Source organism: Dromiciops gliroides, chromosome 2 (assembly GCF_019393635.1).
Source record: "Dromiciops gliroides isolate mDroGli1 chromosome 2, mDroGli1.pri, whole genome shotgun sequence".
Lineage (NCBI taxonomy): Eukaryota > Metazoa > Chordata > Mammalia > Microbiotheria > Microbiotheriidae > Dromiciops > Dromiciops gliroides.
In genome coordinates, this window is record NC_057862.1 from 473,831,112 (window position 1) to 473,852,655 (window position 21,544).

The 21,544-nt window shown below is 40.4% G+C and overlaps 1 protein-coding gene across 5 annotated transcripts in view; it reads left to right on the forward strand.

The window, feature by feature from the left end:
- Nucleotides 1-14,222: 14,222 nt before the first annotated feature.
- The window catches only part of CLIP4 (CAP-Gly domain containing linker protein family member 4), a 117,784-nt gene continuing 110,462 nt past the window's right edge, over nt 14,223-21,544 (forward strand). For 2 of the 5 annotated variants that reach the window (XM_043982021.1, XM_043982024.1), the window contains exon 1: nt 14,235-14,358. The gene's annotated coding sequence lies outside the window, so the exon portion shown is untranslated. Of the gene's footprint in view, nt 14,359-21,544 lie in introns of all 5 variants that reach the window. The other 3 variants (XM_043982020.1, XM_043982022.1, XM_043982023.1) reach the window with 3 other exon arrangements.

The window sequence follows — 21,544 nt, forward strand, 5'->3', positions numbered from 1 at the left end:
AAATATTTAACAGAATAAACAAAAATACAATAGAACATAGATAATGTTAATCTGTGGTTTTCTAAGTCAATATGCCACCTGCAGGGATCTTTATATATGGTTTAGTGAACTCCTTTTTTATCTGAGTTTGATACAGGTAGGTGGCACTTTGGATAGGGTACCAGGCCTGGAGTCAAGAAGACCTGAATTAAAATCCAGCCTTCAATACTTAATAATTGTGTGATCCTGGGCAAGTAACTTATCCCTGTTTACCTCAGTTTCCTCCTCTGTAAAATGAGCTGGAGGAGGAAATGGCAAACCACTCCAGTATCTTTGCCAAGGAAACCCAACTTGGGTTATGAAAAGTCAGAAATGACTGAACCCACTGCATTAGGTAACTCTTTAAAATTCTAAGTTGCAGGGAATGCATTGATAAAGAGAACATCACTCTGGAACACCTCTACCAATGAAATCACAACTTGTCTATATTATTATTGATTTAAAAGAACAAAATAAAGCCGATTCAGAATCTCTTACTTTTAACACTTAGCCTCAAGACTGGAAGTGAAACCAAAATAGAATTTGTAAATTTTCTAATTGTTTTCCCCTGCTACAAACTAATATAAGTCAAAGCCTGATCTTAACAGTAATATACATATATATGCACATTCACATATCCTGTGGGCAGTGATGTAAGTGAACTAGGAAGAGGGTGAGAGAGTATAATACATATTGCAAGGCAAAAGACAGCGATGACTAATGTTTAGAGCAAGGAAGAATAATGAGTAAATCATTAATCATGATCCTCATACTTTTGCTGCCAAATAAAATCATTTGTTTAAAATAAGGCCTTTTGCTTTGATTATAGTCATTCTCATTAAGTGAAATGTGTCAGTCACATTTCACTTATGTGCTAAGCACCGGGGTGGGGGGGGGCGGTACAAAGAAAGGCAAAACTGTGGCAAAAATAAGTCCGCAAGGAGCTCCCTTTCTCATGGGGGAGGCAACATGCAACATATAAGATCTATTCAGTGTAAATGGAAACTAGGCACTGACAGGGAACTGGGAATGACCAGATACAAGAGATGGGGTTTGAGCTGAGTCTCCTAGGAAGCCAGGAAGGCAAGGAGCTGAGGAAGGAGAGAATTCCAGGCATGAGGCAGGGGGCGGGGAACGGCAACTGGTGAAAATGGATAGAGTCCAAACAGCAAGGGCAAAAGTGTCCCTGGATCAAAGAGTATGTGGGGAGGAGCAAAGTGTAATAAGACTAGAAAGGGCCAGGTTGTGAAGGGCTTTATAAATCAGAGGATTTTTTATTTTATCTAAGAGGTCGTAGGGAGCCATTGGAGTTTATTGAGTAGGGGAGTGTCACGGTCAGACCTGTGCTTTAGGAAGATCGCTTTTCTGGCTGATTGGAGAATGAATGGGATGTGGTTGAGAGATGTTGTGTATGAGGGATCCACTTCCATTCAGTTTTCTCCAGCAGATTGGCCTCCCTGCCACCCCTACTTTCTCATTTCTCTTTAGTCTCTGCCTGTCTACTGGCTGCTTCTCCAACATGCCCATATCTCCCTTCTCCTTGAAAAACCCTCACATGATTCACTCAGCTCTTCTAGCTATAGTTGTCCCATATCTCCTTCCTTTGTGGATAAACTCCTCGAGGAGTCCTTCTATGTCCTTTCCTCTCATTCTCTTCATTTTTTCCAGTCTGGCTTCCAACTTCATCACTCAACTAAAATTATTCTCCCCAAACTTACCAATGATTCCTTCTCTATACTGATTATTCTCTCTCTCTCTCTCTCTGTGGGGCAATGGGGGTTAAGTGATTTGCCCAGGGTCACACAGATAGTAAGTGTCTGAGACCGGATTTGAACTCAGGTCCTCCTGAATCCAGGGCCAGTGCTTTATCCACTTTGCCACCTAGCTGCCCCTATACTGATTATTCTCAAATCTACTTATCTACCTCTGACCTCTCTCCTAAACTTGAGACTTGGATCTCCAGCTGCCCATTGGACATCTCCAACTGGATGTCCATCTGAACATCTCAAACTTAACATGTCTAAAACAGAATTATTTACCTTTTCCCCCAAACCATCCCTCCTCCCAAATGTCTCTATTTATATTGAGGGCATCACCATCTAGCACCATCATTCTCCCAGAGCCCCAAACTCACATCCTAGGTTTTAACCTTAACTCCTCATTATCTTTCAACATCTCCCCCTCCACCATCCTATCTGTTGTCAAGGCCTGTCAATTTTGCCTTCACAACACCTCTGGTATGCTCCCCCTTCTCTCCTCTGATACTGCCATCACCTGGTGATGAGGCCCTGCATCACTTCACGCTAGGTCTATTGCAATAGCCTCCTGGTTGGTTTCCCTGTCACAAGTCTCTCCCCACTCCAGTCCATCCTCTACTCAGCTGTAAAAATGCTATTTCTACGGCACAGGTGTGACCATGTCACCTGGCTAGCTGATAAACTCTAGTGGCTCCCATATGACCTCCAGGATCAAATATAAAGTCCTGTTGGGCATTCAAAGCCCTTCATAACCTGCCCCCCCTTTTCCAGTCTTCTTACATCTTACAGCCCTCCATGTACTCTATGATGCTAGGCATTGGCCTTTGGGCCATTCCTTGAACAAGACACTCCATTTCCTCCTGACTTGGCATCTTCACTGATTGTCCCCATGACTAGAATTCTCTCTCAGATTCCCTGGTTTCCTTCCAGGCTGATATTCTACCTTCTTTAAGAAGTCTTTCCTGATCCCCCTTGATGCTAGCATCTTTCCTCTGTTGATTATCTCCAGTTTATCTTATTTGTATCTTGTTTGTATATAGTTGTTTAAATATTTTCTCCTCCATTAGACTGTGAGCTCCTTGAGAGCACATGCTTTCTTTTGCCTTTCATTGTATCCGCATTTCTTAGCACAGTGCCTAGCATAGTAGAGACTAACTGAAGGCACAGAGAAGGTAGACTTAGTAATAGATTGGATATGTTGGATTATAAAAAATGATGAGTTGAGGATGACAGCAGCACTATGAGCCTGAGCAATTGGGAAGATTATGGTGTCCTATACAGTAATAGGGAAATTTGGAAAAGGGAAGATAATGAGAGGAAATATAATGAGTTCTGTCTTGGTCACATTGAGTTTGAGATGGCTACAGGACATTCAGTTGGAAATGTCCAAGAGGCAGCAAGTAATATGAGGTTGGAGGTCAATAGAGAGGTTAGGCTATATAAATATATTGAGAATCATCTGCATGGAGATGATAATTGGGCTCATTGGAGTTGATAAGATCACCAGGTGAGGTAATATAGTGAGGGGTAAAATACTATAGATCCATGAGGTCCCAGAATGGAGCCTTGGGGGCTTCTAATTTTAATTTCATGTGCCCTTGCATTTCAGAGCAGGACCCCATATTTTCCTGTTCTGACACTTGCAATCAAAAGGATCTTACTTAAGTTAACAAATGATTATTCTTCATAATAAACAGAATGTTGTTTCATTAATTGCATTAATTGTTTTTTCTTGTCTCAAACATTAGTTGATATTCTATCTTTAGCCATAATACATATGCAAAAGAATGTTAATTACCAGGTTTGATTACAAACCATGCCACAAAGCCTTCTTCAAATCAGATAATTCCAAACCTCCTCATGTTACTATAGAGCTATTCAGGATTTGATCTTTGCCTGCCAAACACCAGTAGACTTGCTTAGAATAACAGAAAATAATAATAAAAAAAACCAGGGGAAAACTGTAAGGATAGAGTTAAGACTCTCCTGTTTGGATCTTCTGCCCTGACTAGGCGAAAACACTTTTTGGTTAAATCAATCAGAATCTAGTGTAAACAGGTTCAGTACACCAACTTGAATCAACAGAAGCCATTGCGTGGGTCACATTCTAAATAATTTGTATAAAAGAGAAGAAAAAAGAGAGAAGCTACCTCAAATAGCCATAGGGGAAGAAGAGATTCTAAGTGTTTGCATTGAGAAGTTGTACCAAGTATGGAGCAAAAAGAGGAATGAGTTGTGGCAGGAAAGGGATATATCCAGAAAAGTCATTGGATCTGTGGGCACCTTGGAGCAGGCTGAGGGAAGTTCCAAGAAAAGTCCCAACTTCCTCTGCTCTTGTCTGTTTATCTGTAGGTGCTATAAACTCAAATCCTTCTAGTAAACTAAATTTAGCCTCAACCATAAATAGGCCAGGGATTAATGGGCAGGTAGGTGGCAAAGTGGATAGAGCACTAGGACTGGAATCAGGAAGACTCATCTTTCTGACTTCAAATCTGGTCTCAGACACTTACTAGCTATGTGACCCTAAGAAAGTCATTTAGCCCTGTTTGCTTCAGTTTCTTCATCTGTAAAATGAGCTGGAGAAGGAAGTGGTAAACCATTGCAGTATCTTTGCCAAGAAAACCCTAAATGGGGTCATGAAGAGTCAGACATGACTGAAAAATGACTGAACAACAATCAACTGAAATAGATATGAACACAATGTTAGATAGTGCACTCTGTCTAAGGTATAAGGAATGTTTCCTTTGGGTGATTGTGCGTGAACATAGAAATTTTCATCAAAAATTCCCTAAAGCCAAAGAAAAGGGAACCAAGTGGACCTCTAGAGACCATTCTATTGTTCCCAGTCTTAAAATGAGCCAATTATTGTAAGAGGGTGTGTTACATAGACATTGGGGAGTAATTCTGGTATCATCTTTCATAACACCTTGATATTTAGAGGGCTCCGTAATCTGATTGATATGAATTTATGTCTAGTGTAGAAAACTGAAATGATCCAAGCTTTGTGCAACCTTGTTCATATCCTTCTATGAGTCCTCCACAGGGATGACCACTCAGTGTGCCAGAGTTCCTACCTCGTTTTTTATCTGGAATTTGCTGCTGCTGGAGGAGAGATACTTTTATCTCCTTTGAGATTTACTGCTGATTATTGGATAACTTCTTAGAGACCAGGTAAGATATTCATGAAGCCACAATAAAAATATTTGTATAACTATTGTGACATATATCTTCATTAGACTTTCTTTTGATTTGTATTCTCTTGTTAATATTTGAGAGAAATTCTTTTTCCATTAGGAGACACTCTGGGGCCCTTAGTGGGTTGGGCAAGAAAGAAAAGAATAAAGACACTTGTTAGAATAATTTGGGTTCTAACAATTGAAAACAATAATAATTGAATAATTAAGTTTTTAGTGTGTTTTCAATAGTCATTGAAATTCTGTTTAATGAATTAAAACATATGATTACATGTTTAGCTCTCTACATGTCACTCTCCAGAAAATTTTTAAAAGGTCTGTTTTTATATTTAAATGTAGTACTATGATCATGTAGTCTTGCAGGGACATTATTCCTACCAAACTTCTTGGCATTGTCAAATGGTTCAAAATAAGAAGTAAATATGGTTTTATTGATGTAAATGAGAAAGTAAATGCATTGCCATCTGCCTTGCTGCTGCTCCCTGTGAGCACTGGGTCTTTCTGGGCACTTTCAGCTAAAAAACCCTTTTGTGTATTATCTTTTTATTTTATAGCATGATATTTCTGTTTCCCCAGTGCTTAGTCTAATGCTTTTCATACACTAAGAACTTAATAAAGTGCATTTTAATTCATTTATTAATTCATTTATTTATTGTGTCATATTCCTCTTTAAGGCAACCCCTGTGAATAGGGAAGATTATTTTAGGGGCAATGGGAAGTCTCCCTGTTCTCCCCTTCTCCCTTTCACACTCTGTATCTCTCTTCTTGCTTGCTGTTAAGAGCTAAAATTCTATCTAGTCTGTCTAAAATATCTAATGAGTGGTCACCAATAAATTATAAGCTTTAGCAAGAGTTAGATTTTTAAGCATTTATTAAGGAGAATGAGAATTTGGTAAAGAGAGAAGAAAAGGCCTACATTCATTTATCTATTAAAGGGAGAGCACATTTCTAGCTCCCTTCTCCACCAGGAGTCCTCCAGAAAGAGAGCAAGTCAGAGCGCCAGGCTCCCCCCCCTTCTTCCTCCCACCAGAAAAGTCACTTCCTGACACCAAAGAAAAGACTCCTGGTCTTGCCCTCAAAGACCTTCACTTCATGGCGGAGCTTTTCTACAGTAAATCTCCAGCAGGGGGCGTCATTTCAATTATTACATTGCTGATCCCTAAAATTCTTTTAACTTTTATTGTGCAAGTACAATATAAAAGCTTTATAGCTCTTTTTGTGGTGGCAGACTTGGAAATTGAGAAGATGCCCATCAATTGGGGAATGGCTAAACAAGTTGTGGTATATGAATGTAATGGAATACTATTGTGCTATAAGAAATGATGAGCAGGTGGATTTCAGGAAAACCTAGAAAACTTAAGGGGACTGATGCTGAGTGAAGTGAGCAGAACCAAGAGAACATTATACACATTAACAGCAATATTGTACAATGATCAACTGTGATGGACTCAAGTCTGCTCAGCAATACAATGATACAAGACAATTCCAAATGACTCATGATGGAAAATGCTCTCCACATCCAGAGAAAGAACTATGGAGTCTGAATGCAGGTTGAGGAATACTATTTTCACTTTTTTTTCCCCTTTCTCATGGGTTTTCCCTTTTGTTTTGATTCTTCTTCCACAACATGACTAATATGGAAATATGTTTAACATGATTGTACTGTATAACCTATATCAGACTGCTTGTTGTCTTGGGACGCGGGGAGGGAAGAGAGGGAGGAAGAAAAATTTGGAACTCAAAATCTTACAAGAATGAATGTTGAAAACTATCTTTACATGTAACTGAAAAAAAAATACTATTAAGTGAAAAAAGTAATAGCTTTAAATGACAAATATCTGGGAGAAATGACACAAAAACCAGATGATTCAGACCCCTCCCCCAACCAAATGTCACCTATCTATCATCAAAGATAAATGACTGATAACAAATTTGTTGAAGTAGAGGAAAGATACTTGGAGTGAAAGTCAAAAGATCTGGGTGGGAATCCTTATTTTGTGACTTAATACTTGTGTTATGTTGGGCAAGTTACTTCACAACTCCAGGGTTCAGTTTTCTCTATGCACCTGTGATGGGGGGTAGACAGAGAGAGAGAGAGAGAGAGAGAGAGAGAGAGAGAGAGAGAGAGAGAGAGAGAGAGAGAGAGGGAGAGAGAGGGAGAGAGAAGGAAGAGAGGAAGGAGGGGGAGGGGGAGGGGTAGTAAGGTGGGAAGCATTAAGGTAGGGAGAGAAGGAAAGAAGAGAACAAAGACACTTGTAATAAGGGCCATGCCATGGAACATGCTCTGAGTTGACCTTCCTGGTTCTGGTTGACTATGTAGAAGTTTTGTCTGTTTCTGTACATTTGGTGACCCAGAACTGAAAAGACTTTGTTGTTTTGTCATGATGTGGTCAATCCTGAAAGGTCTTTTGTTCCTATTCTTCCCTATGACATTGGCAAGCTGGTGGGCTCCTGTGTCAAAGAAGAGACAGCTTCCAGTACTGACTCCCATACTTTGACACTTAAGGTAACATTGTGTAACTACTAGATTTCAAGAGAGGGGTGGAGAAGAGGTGACTCTCCCCACCTCCAGCATCAAGGCAACTACAAGCACCTATGAAAGGGTACTCAACTGGAAATTGTTTGGACAGTGCAAAGCCAGGTGAAATGTAAAATTCCTAATTAATGGTCCCGTAAACCATTGGTTTCAAATGCAAATAGAAATGGGGCCACTAAACTATACATGAAGATCCATGTGGACCACATTAGACAACTTAGAAAAAAGTTATCTATTAACTTAATATCGACATTAATGTTATCTATGTCCTATTGTTTTATTCAATATTTCACAATTCCATTTTAATCTGAGGTTTATTGATAGCTTCATGTTTGACACCTCTGCTATAAACTGCTTTATATACTTTTGAGTTTAAAAATCAATGTATTGGGGCAGCTAGGTGGCACAGTGGATAGAGCACTGGCCCTGGATTCAGGAGGACCTGAGTTCAAATCTGGCCTCAGACCCTTGACACTTACTAGCTGTGTGACCCTGGGCAAGTCACTTGACCCCAATTGCCTCACCAAAAAAAATATCAATGTATTAGTAGTTATAAGTTGTTACTGAATTCTGATTCAAGTTGTTCTGCTTGCTGTGAATCTTTTAGGTTTAGTGTTTCTTTTGTTTGTAGGAATACCTGTCCCATACCTGGTTCAAAGTGTACTTTGAGTACCATTCTATTTTCCTTTTTTGGGGAAACCCTAGATGTGTCATAACCTAATCCATGAATAAATCTGTCCCTGTGGTGCTGGAATTGGGGGGGGGCGGTTAACAAGTGGATGAGTATGAAGACAGGAGCCTAATTCCCTCTCATTAAAGCCTAGGTTTCCCAGGACTAAACTTGGATACCTAGATGTATTCATATGACTAGATGTAGAACAGGGGCTGGATGCTGTTCTCCAGTCCCTGTAAGCCACACAGTAGTTTCTTGATGTTAAACACAAGAGACAAGATAATGGTTTCTTGATCACTGAAGGTATTTAAGTATAGTTTAGTTACTTGTCGGAAATGTTGTAAAGGGATTCTCATTCTCATGCTCCATCCTCTGAGATCCCTTCCAGCTCTGCAATTCTGAGCTACTTTTTGATTCTGCCTATTTTGCTTCAATGGTGTGCAGAAAAAAGCAGCCAAACATGGAGGTGTTTGGTTTATTGTTCTCATGTGTGGACCAGAAGCCAATCATGCATGTATCTTAGCAGGAATTGTTGATCAAGAGTAACCACAGCAGGCAGACACAAAACAGCTCTATCTATCTATCTATCTATCTATCTATCTATCTATCTATCTATCTATCTATCTATCTATCTATCTATCTATCTATTTTTGCGGGGCAAAGGGGGTTAAGTGACTTGCCCAAGGTCACACAGCTGGTAAGTGTCAAGTGTCTGAGGCTGGATTTGAACTCAGGTACTCCTGACTCCAGGGCCGGTGCTCTATCCACTGCGCCACCTAGCCACCCCCCAGAACAAATCCTTCTTAATGGAGAAAATCCCTGCTCTGTCCTGTGTGAATTATCAGCAAGTCTGGTGGAAACACTGTGCAATGTGAGGGGAAGTCTTTGCCCCATTCCCCAAAGGAAAGTGACAGCAGAGACACTATGTTCAATATTTAGCTGGGTTGTTTACGTATTTAGTTTTAAACAAATATTTAAGGCTTTGGGAAAGTGCCTGAACTTACTTGTACTACAAACTATTTTTAAAATAGTATCTTCTTCCTGGTTGCTGTTCTCTGGGTTTCTTGCCAAACTAGAGAAAAAAAACCATTAGAGATGAGATAAATTCCAGTTGGTACTAAATCTGGAATTTTGTTTGCTTGATTTCCCTAGCATTATCATGGGTGGAGTAGGAATAAGATGATCTCCTTGGGATACTGTGGTACCTTTCTGTGTAATTTTTTTTTCTTTATCTTTTAATTATGTAAGAAGCACTGTGGCATAATGACCATAGAGCTAGGTTTGGAGAGATGAAGACCTGGATTCAAATCCTGTCTCTGACACTCAATAACTCTGTTACCCTGGGTAACATCCACTTATCCAATATGGGCCTTGGCAACTCCATAAGACTTATCTATTAAATTATCTGGTGTGTTGTCATCTGTAGTCATTAAAGGTCTTACCATCCTAGGCCTTCCATATGCTGATGAACTCCCAGATTACTGGTATTTAATTTTGGGGAACTAGGAATGACAAACATATCTTTAGCCTTTTAAGGAGTCAGGGGAACTGGGTTCAAATCCATTTATGAGACTATCTGAGTGACCTTGTCCAAGTCACTTATACTTCTTGGGCCTCAATTTCTTTATATGTAAAATTAGGAATTTGGACCAGATGGCTTCTGAGGTTTCTCCCAGCCCTAGATCTGTGATCACATAAAGGGTTTCTCACATAGTCCTAGGAGGCAAACAATGCAAATATGATTATATTTATCTATCCATCCATCCATCCATCCATCCACCCATCCATCTATTTATTTATTTTGAGGCAATTGTGGTTACGTGACTTGCCCAGGGGCACACATCTAGTGTCTGAGGCCAGATTTGAACTCAGGTCTTCCCAACTCCAGGCCGAGTGCTCTACCCACTGTACCACCTGGAAGGGAATGGGGTGGGGTAGAGTAGTGAAAATGAGCATGGATTTGGAGTCCCAGCATCTGAGTGTGAATCTTATTTCTGCCACTCTCTTTGTCTCAGTTCTTACCTGAGACTTGACTAGATAATCTATTTTCCCAGCAGTCCATATCCTGGCTAAGATAGCAGAAACATGGTGGCACAGGCACAGTCTTTCCTTTATGGAGTTCTAGGTAGGGATGTTGCAAAGGGGCTAGTTAGTTTCCTGTTCAGGTGTGGTTTGGACCAGACGACCTCTAAGGCCACAGCTGGAAGTGCAGCTCAGTCTGGAGTCAGGAAGACCTCAATTAGAGCCCAGTCTCAGACAGGCACTTACTTAGTTTTGTGATCCTGGGCAAGTCACTTAACCTCTGTTTCCTCAACTGTAAAGTGAGGATCATAAAGCACCTACTTCTTAGGGTTGTTGTGAGGATCAAATGGCATAATATTTCTAAAAAGTACTTAGCACAGCACCTGACATATAGTAGGTGTTATATGAATGTTTATTCCCTTCTCTCCCTTCCCCTCCTTTCTCCTTCCCTACCTTCCTTTCTAACTCAGAGATACTATGGACTCATGTATAGCATAGACAGGCCATGTATATGTAGAAGAGTTTCTATTAACAGGTGTTTGTAAAATGTAGGTATTTTGTGGGTTAAATTGGATGTGACCTAGCCTGTTCAATGGGAAAATACATCCTGGATTAAAAAAACCCAACATACTGTTTTCTTGAACAAAACTAATTTACAAATTGGGAACAGTCTGTATTTAAAAACATGGAAGGAGTCAAGGGCTCTTAATTTCTTCATATTCAACCTTCAGAGAAATAAATTAGGCAAGGCTGAGAGTCAGCAGTGCATGAAGACAATTAAAATATTCTGGCCAGTAGAAAGGAACATGTTCAGTTGAGTTTTTTGTCATATCCGACTCTTTGTGACCTTATTTGGGGTTTTCTTGGCAAAGATACTGCAGTGGTTTGCCATTTCCTTCTCCAGCTCATTTTACAGATGAGGAAATTGAGGCAAACAGGGTTAAGTGACTTGTCCAGGGTCACACAACTATTAAATTCTGAGGCTGCATTTAGTATTCCTGACTTCAGACTTGGCTCTCTATCCACTGTACCACCTAGCTGTCTTGCATACCTTCCAGTCAGCTTAGTATAAAGAGTTGTTGCCATGCTAACTTTTGGACAAGGTTGCATCATGGAGATGTGTTCCTTTTAACTTAGGAGTTGAACAGAAATTGCAGATTTTCATTGTAGCATAGTTGGAGATGTCTTTTCAATATAAAATAGATAGCAATGCCTCATATAGCACTTCAGTGATAGAAAGGAAGGCTACAGAATTCAAGTTTCTTTCTAGCCAAAGGGTAATTGGGAAATAAATCAGACAGAAATGGTACCAGTACCAGTCAGTCAATGAAAGCCACTAAGATTATGCCAAGGGCAGTGCTAAGTGCTGTAAATACAAATATAAGCAAAAATAAAGACATCCTACCCTCAAGGAACATACATTATTTTTTAAAAAATTATCTTTATTTTATCTTTTTTTTTTTGTGAGGCAATTGGGGTTAAGTGACTTGTCCAGGGTCACACAGCTAGTATGTGTCAAGTGTCTGAGGCCAGATTTGAACTCAGGTCCTCCTGAATCCAGGGTCCATGCTCTATCCACTGCGCTACCTAGCTGCTCCAGAGCACACATTTTAATGGTGAAAACATATACAAGAAAGCTAAAAAACAGTTTATGGGTGGGTGCTGTTAGGGAAGGCAAGGAAAGTTCCCAGCAAGCAGGGTGGGGGGGTGTTGGGGATGTTGGGGAAGAAAAGAGGAGTGAGGTCTGGTAGGAAACAGTTCAATAAATTCAATAGTTCAACAAATAAATTCAGCAAACATTTATATAAATGTCTGCTATGTGCCAGGCACTGTCTTTGGTACTGTGGATACAAAACAAAAATAAAAAGTCTCTTCCTCTCCAGTAGCTTACATTCTACTGGGGATCTTGAGAAATCTGGCTTAATCTAAGCTCTCTCTGTGTGTGACTTGGCAAGGCTTTAAATTCTTATTCATTTAAAAAAAAACTTTCTTCTATGGGAGAATTTCTAGGAGAATATACATAAGAGTTGTACATGATAAAGATAGGCATGGGTTGACTTCAATCTATACTGGCAGATTTTTTTTTTTTTTGCACCAGCTGTTGTCTAGCCTCCTTTCCCCATCCTATACATGGACTGTTAATTTTTTGAACCAAAGTTCAGGACCTTTTTTTGTTTATCTCTATTCAATTTGTTCTTATTCTACTTGACTCAGTGTTCTGCTTTGCCAGGGTCCTGATCCTGCCATCTGATGTGTGTGTTAGCTAGCCCTCCCAGCTTTGTGACAGCGACACATTTAGTAACCATACAATCTGTGCCTCTAGCCAAGTTTAAAATGTTGAGAGCAACAAGGCTGAGGGCAGGCCACCAAAGACTACCTACTTTTCAGGATGATTATAATATTTAATACAAAAGTCCTCTGTTTTTGGATGGCTCATTCATTGAGTTACAAATCCATCTAACTACACAGTCATTGAAAGTAGTAAGAGCTATAATTTCTGTAACATTTTAAGGTTTTTGAACTACTTTATATAAGATTTCCCCAAAGTCTTTTTTATTTAAAGCTTTAAACTGAACTAAGACTTTTGGGACACTTTACACAACATCATTAGCACCACATAACACCTCAGTGAGGTACAAGTATCATTGTCCCCATTTTACAGATTAGCAAACTGAGGCTCAAAGAAGTTAACTGATTTGCCTGTGAGCAAACAGCTAGTAAGTTGTGAGAAGTGGGATCCAAACTTGGATCTTCCTAATTTCAATTCTAACATCTCTAGCTCATGAATCTTTATCTAGTCTACGAGGACACTGTAGTTTTTTTGTGGTTTTTTGTGTTGTTTTTTTTTTTAAGTGAGGCAATTGGGGTTAAGTGACTTGCCCAGGGTCACACAGCTAGTAAGTGTTAAGTGTCTGAGTTTGGATTTGAACTCAGGTCCTCCTGACTCCAGGGCCGGTGCTCTATCCACTGCACCACCTAGCCGCCCCTACGAGGACACTGTAAGTCATCAAATGCCTTTGCCAAAATCCAGGGATGATATATCTATGACATTGCCTTTTTCTACTAATTTAGTAGCCCTGGTCCAAAAGAAAATGAGATGAGGTTGGTTGGCATGACTTGGTTTTAACGAAATCATATTGACTCTTAGTGGTCATCACTTCCCTTTCTAAATACTGACAAGCTATCCCTTTAAGAATAAGTTCTAGAATTTTGTCAGGAATAAAAGTCAAATCTGCTGGGCTATATATAAACTCTTTCCCCCCTCCCCCTCTCCCTGTCTCGCACACACACAGGACACACGGGACATTTGTAATCAACACTGAATATAATTTCAGCACTAAAATATGTATGTATATTTCTTTTCTGAACTGGTATTTTGGGGATGGAGTGATAGCCAAAAGGAGAGGCGTCTCACACCTTTGACGTGAAAAAGAGACCCTGGTACAAATTTGTACTGGGTCCAAGAAAAAAGATATTTGAAAATTAAATATGGGGGAAAGGGAGTGGATAGAATTAGTCCATCCCCTTACTATATTTAAAGTAACTACCTTTGCCAGATGAGAATACCTCCACTAGGTCAACCAATCAGAAGTATGGGCTAGGTGTGAACAAGGCCGAGATATCTCTTTTGAATGAAGGGTATTAGACTACAAGGTAAGATGATCTTGAAGGCTATTGGATGAAATGGAGTGCCGTTGGGTAGGTGGTGTATATGAACTGGTTAAAGGAACGCATTCATATCCTACGGGTCCCGTATAAAATAGCAGACCGGTTCAGAATGTAGGAGAGTTCAGTGGCAAGCTGGGAAAGAAAAGTTCTAGCCAATAATGTGAGAGGAAATTGCTTGGAAGGGGCGGGGGGAAGGGAGGGATAGGAGAAAGCCTGTTACCTCCTCCCCGCTTCTCCTTGACCAGTGGAGGAGCTCCAGAATTCCAGATAGAGAATTTGGACTTAGCGAGGTCCTGGCAGCATTCCTGGGGACAGCTGTGGCTGGTGGCAGTGTCTGCATTGGGAGCCAAAGACAAATTAGACACACTGAGGCTTTAAGGCTCTACAAACAGCGTATCAGAAAGCTATATGCCGTGTGTAAGGGAACTTCACGATTACCCGGTCCTCACCCTTTGAAGGGGAGAAAGGGACTTCTAGCAATCAAGACCGGTGAGTTCTCACTTACCTCGGACTGTGTGAGTGAGTACTGGCAAGAAAATGCCACAGACTTTGAGGCAATGTTTTGTACCAATTATTCTTGCCATACCGACTTAGTAAAAAGATAGTTAAGTCTGGCTGATTAATTGCTCTCAGCAGAGAATCATCGGGAAGAGGGAAGCTCGCCCGTGGGACTGGTGAACTTGCAAACCGCCCCCAGCCCGTCAGCATTAGCCCTAAAGCCCAGAGGGGATAAGCTAGGCCCCCTCTGGGGGGACCCAGCAGGCCAGTTAGATTTGGTGCTGGGGAAAGAACTGCACAACGTGTGCTTTGGGTCTCAAGGGTGTCATTTGAGAAGATGTGTTGAGTGTCCCTTACAATGCTATTCTAATTAACTGAGGCAGAAGATATGGGTTTGAATTCTGTCTTTGCTACTCTCTGAGACGTTGGAAAAGAGCCTCTCACGCTAATTTCTTCATGTAGAAAGTGGCAAAGTGAATCCGGCAGCCAGCCCTGGACTTGGCAGTCAATACCTGGGCTCAATTTCCACTTTTATACTTATGGGCTGTATGACCGTGGGTAAGTCCCTTAACCTCTTGGTGCTCTGGCAATTCTCAAAGACTTTAAGTTGGAGAGGAATCCACTTGCCTCAATAGAGAGAGATTACTCATCCATACGTTTCCTGTACCAGGGAACAGACAGGTCCAGTCTCTCCCTTTAACATATTTATTATGTTGTTTGAATGCAGTTTTATCTTCCCTGTTCTAAATTTTAAAATCAGAAGAATTTAAGCTTTAATGTTTCTTTCTCTTTCTCTCTCTCTCTCTCTGACAGGGTAATGAGGGTTAAGTGACTTTTTCAGGGTCACATACCTAGTTAGTGGGAGGTTGGATTTGAACTTCAAGGCCCCCTGAATCCAGGGCAGGTGCTTTATCCATTGTGCCACCTACATACCCTCTAATGTTTCTCTCTTAAAGAAAAATATCCAACCCCAAATCTAAACAAGTTGAGCATCTACTAGGTATCAGGGGATACAAATACAAAAGTGAGACAGACCTTGCTTACATTCTACTTGGGAAATGCAATGTGCTTACAGAGAAGTAAATATTCTATATATAAAAATTAATACAAAATGAAAGGGGAGAAGGGGAACTTGCAAAGGACTCTGGGAAGAGGCGACACATGTTGGGACTTGAAATTAGGGGGTAAAAAAAGATGGAAGTGAAAAACAAGTGTGTTCCAGGGATGCAGAACAATTGATGGTGCTGTGGATGAGCCTGAGTTTAATTCAGTCTCAGACACTGTGTGACCCTGGGCAAGTCACTTGACTTTTCTCTGTCTCAGTTTCCTCATCTGTAAAATGGAGATTATAGTAGCACCTACCTTACAGGGTTATTGTGAGGATCCAATGTGATACTCTTTGGCAACCTTAAAGCTCCATATAAATATTAGCTATTATTATTATTATTATTATTATTACTATTATTATAGTCAGACTTATACTTCAGGATCATCCTTTTGGCAACCATGTGTGAGATGGATGGGAGAGGAAAGAAACTTAAATCAGGGAGAAAAATTAAGGGACCATTTCAATAGTCCAGATGAGAGGTAATGGAGGCCCAAGTTAGGATAGTTGTGGAGAGAAAGGAAGAGATGAGAGAAACACTGAATAAATAATATTGACCAGGCTGGGCAATTGATGGGTTATGTGGGTAAGGTGAGGGCTAGTTCATTGACATGTGTAATTGGGAGGATGGTAAAGTAGGAGTACCGAAATTTCTAAAAAAAAAAAAGATATCTTGTTATTTACTCGTACAAGAAGGTTTGTTATGTTGAAAAGAGTGGTACCCATTTAAGTGACACATGACAAGAAGGACCAGTATACTTGGAGGAATTTTCTCACTCTCTTGGCTCAGAGGCCTCTCCCAGGGAAGCTGGACTGAGTATGCCTTCCTTATCCCACTGTACTGGGACCGATTCTTAGTAGTACCTACTTCACAATTTCATGGAATAAAGCTTCATTAAGCTTAAGGAGAAAACAAAAAAGAGAGACTTCCAAATGAATATTTATTTACCCCAAAGATATATTTAAGTCATCAGAGTCACTTAAGGTTTTGAATTTGAGGATTTTTCTGGAAAAAGAGGCCTTTCCCTTTTTCCCCGGTCCATACACCTGTTCTCTGTTCCCTGTTCTCTGCTCTCAAAGGGGTGTGGTGGTAACGGGGCATCTCTGTCTATGTTTCTGCTCCTCATGGCTCTGTAGCAAAGCCTCCTAGTCCAATAATTTCTCAGGTCAGGCTAGGGGAGAATTTCTAGAATCTCCCAGTCTTTTGATAAAATTTCCTTTGGGTAAGATGAGGGTGAAACCATCTACAATCCTGTTGCTCCAGCTCTTGCTTCAAGGCCACCGTCTTCCTTTCTGTCTTTTTCAGTCTCTTCCAGGTCCCAGACACAAGCTTCATGGCACTTGTTTATTCCTCAGGACTGGCAAGCTTATTCTTGTTTTCCCTCCTTATTTCAAATAAAAAAGTGGAAGGAAAGGGTAATTATTTCAGTACTGACTGCAATAATTTAAAAGGGCGTCTTTTATGTTGCTTCCTTCCCTGAAAGTTTTCTTCTCCTCCCTTTTTACCCTGTGTTATATGTTTGGAAAAACAAGCAAACAACAAACTAAGTGTTGTGTCTAAGTAGTTAGAACCCAGATGGGGCAGATTTGGTTTTGTTCTCTTAGGAAAATGTAAGCTCCTTGAGGGCAGGGACTATTTAATTTTTGTCTTTGTAACTCCAGGACCTAGCACTATGATTTTGTACTTGGTATTGTTAGAAATGCAGCTACCAGCTCTAGTAATGGAAAGAAACTGAGAGACAGGATTATTCCAACGGATGGGGGCTGAGCCAAAATTCTTGAAGTCGTTGTTGTTTTAAATATTTTACTGATCCCTTAAACATGAACTTGATAAGTTGTCATTGCATGAAACTGAACTGACTTTCAGAGGCCAAAAGGGAAAGACAATTGCCTAGCTGCCATTGAGTGAAACAACCCTGGCTTTGCATATTTGCAAGGCATGATGGGATATTGCGGGTTGCTAAAAGTCTTGCTCAAGCCAAATAGATCTAACAGCTTGAGTTGTTAAGGGCTCCACCTGGTGGCTGATTCAGTTATTGCATGCTGAGTCATTCCAACTTCTTGGACTAGATTTTAACTAAAGTGTTGTAATCTTTCAGTATATTAAGAAATGCACCACAGAGTCAAAAAAAAGTGTCATAAAATGAATTAAATGAGGTGGGATGAGCTAGTGCCCGAGGCAGTTTCCTCAATGGCCTTCATAGTGGGGGGCCCTAAACTTGACTTCCATTGGCTCAGTTCCAGAGTGAAGCCTGACCTTCCCCAGGCCTGTGACCGTCCAGGAACATGCTTGGGAATGGAACCCAAGTGTGCACACCTGATTTTGAGGAAATCTTTGTATATCGTCAAGCATCCAATTTTGAAACTAGAAAACTCAAAAAGTAAGAGCAAGGACAAGAATTTTATTAAAATAACATTTGCATTTTAATAATTTTGTAAATGAAATTTCTTAAATGTTACAAAAATCTAATTTGCTTTACATACAAAAATAGTTTGGTGTTATATTAGCTTACTCAATCTGAAAATGCCCACGATGAGCCAATTTCCCCAAGTCATTGGGCGACTGAGCTTTGTTATGACTGGTATTTTCTGAGGGTTCTGAAATGAAATCTTTAGGGCATGTCACAACTACATAGATATTCTCTTTTTTTTCTTTTTCTTTCTTTTTCTTTTTTTTTTTTTTGGTGAGGCAATTGGGGTTAAGTGACTTGCCCAGGGCCACACAGCCAGTAAGTGCTAAATGTCTGAGTCCGGATCCGAACTCAGGCACTCCTGAATCCAGGGCCGGCGCTCCATCCACTGCGCCATCCAGCTGCCCCCATAGATATTCTCTTAAATGTAGAATCATGGAAGCATAGATGCAGAACTCAAAGGACCTTTGAGGTCACCTAGTACAATCATCTCATTTTATAGATGAGGAAGATGAGGCCCACCAAAGTGAAATGACTCATCCAAAGTCATACAGGTAATAAGTACCTTATGTCTTGGCTCTAAATTAATCAAGGAAAGATGACTGTATCCCCTGGAAGGATGTTTCTTGTTATCTCTGGGTTTAGATGAAACCAATTCCTCTAGCTCCTTTCCTTCAGGCTTCAAGGAGAACCTATAAGCCATCCTTCCATGTAGTTGCAATTTCCTTATATTCCTTGGCTTCATTGATTGTGGAAAATTCTTATACTGATATGGTTCAGTTCCTTTAAGGTTGTAGGGCTTATATTTAGAGCTAGAAAGGGCCTCTAAGACCTCCTAGTCCAACCCCCTCATTTTACAGATGAGAACCTGAGTCCCAGGGAGATTTATTTGCCCAAATTCATGCAAGTAAGAAACTACAGAAGCAGAATTTGAATGCAGGTCCTCTGATTGTGGTCATTGATTTTTCCATTCTACTGCACTGTCTACCTGGTAGTACATTGATTTGTTCATTGTTGGACATTGAGGGTACCAACAGTGGAATTCATGTTTATAGGTGGTTTAAAAACTGTTATTCTTAGCACCCTCTGCCTCCTTTTCCACTCCCTGTCATGGTCACTGAAAAAGTAGGATTTCACAGAAGATTGAGTGTTGTTTGCATTTGTCTTTGTCTTATTTATTACTCTGGCTTAATAATTTATCCTCAAGGGGCCAACATGTACCAGGTGATGGACCTCTCTGTTCTTTTCTTACCTAAGCTGGGTGTTCTAATAGTTTTCACAGTCTGTGACCTTCCTCTAAGCCATCTTGGTAAGAACTTGCCAGAGCTTACATGACCTTTGAGAATCTGGTATCCCCCCTCATTGGGCAGCTATGTGGAAAGAGCACTGGACTTGGAATCAGGAGGACTTATCTTCATGAGTTCAAATCTGCCCTCAGACTAGCTGTGTGATCTTGGACAAGTGATTTAACCCTGTTTGTCTCAGTTTCTTCATTGGTCAAATGAACTGGAGCAAGAAATGGCAAAACCACTCCAGTATCTTTGCCACGAAAACTCCAAATGGGGTCATGAAGAGTCAGAAACAACTGAAAAAATGACTGAATAACAACAACAAAATTATCACAAGTCACTGCTAGTGGAACTGGATTTTTGGAAAATCCTACCAAATTCACATTTAGCCAGTGTTATTCCTTGAAGAAAGCTGATGAGAGGAGAGGAGCAAAAGAGAATAAAATGGAAAAAGAGTGAGAAATAAAGGAGATAGGAATCTTTATCCTTTCATTGTCCAAACTGCCATTACATTCCCACCCTCTTATGAAACTTTCTCCATCATTTTGATTTTAAGTAGTAGGAGAAAGGAAGTAAGAAATCTTTGGGAATAGGAGGCTGAGGGAACAGTTGAGATCTTTGAAGCTGCTCAGGATTATTGGAAAGGCAAACTTGGGTCTTCCCTTTAATTAAAATGACTAAGCCAGAGTGAGTACGTAGCCTGTGACTAATAGAGAGATAATTTGCCTCTCACTGCTGATCTGTGAGCTTTGTGACTGAGAGAAAGTCCAATATTAAGTGACAACCTGACAGGAAGGGCTGGGTACTATTCCAAAGGGTAGAAGTAGGTAGAGATTTCAGAAAGGCATGTTTCATCTCACGAAGAGAGTATGAAGAGGAGAGCAGCCTGGGAAGTGGGGAAACTATCTCCCTTTTGCTGAGTACTGCTCACTGCTGGAAGAGGCTGTCTTCTAAACAATACCCTCTTGATGATTCTGCAAGTTCTGGATCACCAGAATCTCAGATGAATTAAAATTACCAATAACCCAAACAACAATGACAAAATCCATGGTGGATGGAAGCAGGCCATAACATGCCAACAATGACAAGCTATGCATGAAGAGCAACATGAAATATCAGATCTAGGATATGCCTGCCTAGAAAAGGGAGTGGGTCAGTCAAACACCAGGGAGGGTGCTCAAAATACTAGGAAAACAAAGGTTTTTATCACATCGAGTAGAAGATTTATGGCTCTGCGAAAACATACTAGAATCCTAGGCATAGTGCTAGAAGAGACCCCAGAGGTCATCCAACTTTTTCATCTTATGAACAAGGAAACTGAAAGTCATACGGTCACACAGGTAGTAAGTGGTTCTATCTCTACTAAAAGCCCATGATTCCAAGACCTTGTTCTGGCAATTAGTAGTTGTATGAGTCTGAGCAAGTCATGTGGGATCCCTTAGCTTCAATTCCCTCTTCCATAAACGGGGATAAAACACTACCTATCTCATGGCATTTTAAAATTCACTAATTCAACATTCAAATATTTATTAAGCGTTCTTATTTTGCACAAAGTACTGTGTTATGTGCTGGGGATACAAAGATAAATATAAAATAGTCCCTGTTCTCATGGAGCTTATATTTGACTAGGCCAATGTTGTGGAGAAAGGCCCTTGTACACCTGAAAGTGCTTCATAAATGTGTTATAATTAATAACATGGGGGGCAGCTAGGTGGCACAGTGGATAAAGCACCAGCCCTGGATTCAGGAGGACCTGAGTTCAAATCCAGCCTCAGACACTTGACACTTACTACCTGTGTGACCCTGGGCAAGTCACTTAACCTTCACTGCCCCGCAAAAACAAAAACAAATAACATCATCAATTCAATTAAAAATAGTAATAATGAGTGCATGTAAGAAGTGATGAAGGGGGGCAGCTAGGTGGCGCAGTGGATAGAGCACCGGCCCTGGAGTCAGGAGGACCTGAGTTCAAATCCGACCTCAGACACTTGACACTTACTAGCTGTGTGACCCTGGGCAAGTCACTTAACCCCAATTGCCTCACTAAAAAACAAAAAAACAAAAAAAACAAAAAAAAAAAGAAGTGATGAAGGGAACAGTTTCAGAGAAACCTGGGAAGACTTGTATGAACTAATGCAAGATGAAGTGAGCAGAACCAGGAGAACAATTTATACAGTGAAAACAATATTATATGGGCAGCTTAGACTTGGGAATTCTGATCAACACAACAAACAACTGTAGTTCCAGAAGACTCATGATGAAACATGCTGTCTCCCCCCTCCTCCTTTTCTGACAGAGATAACACTTTAGGATAACTCTTAAACATGAACTCAATGAACACAGTGGACTAAGGAGGGGCTTATTTTGCTTGA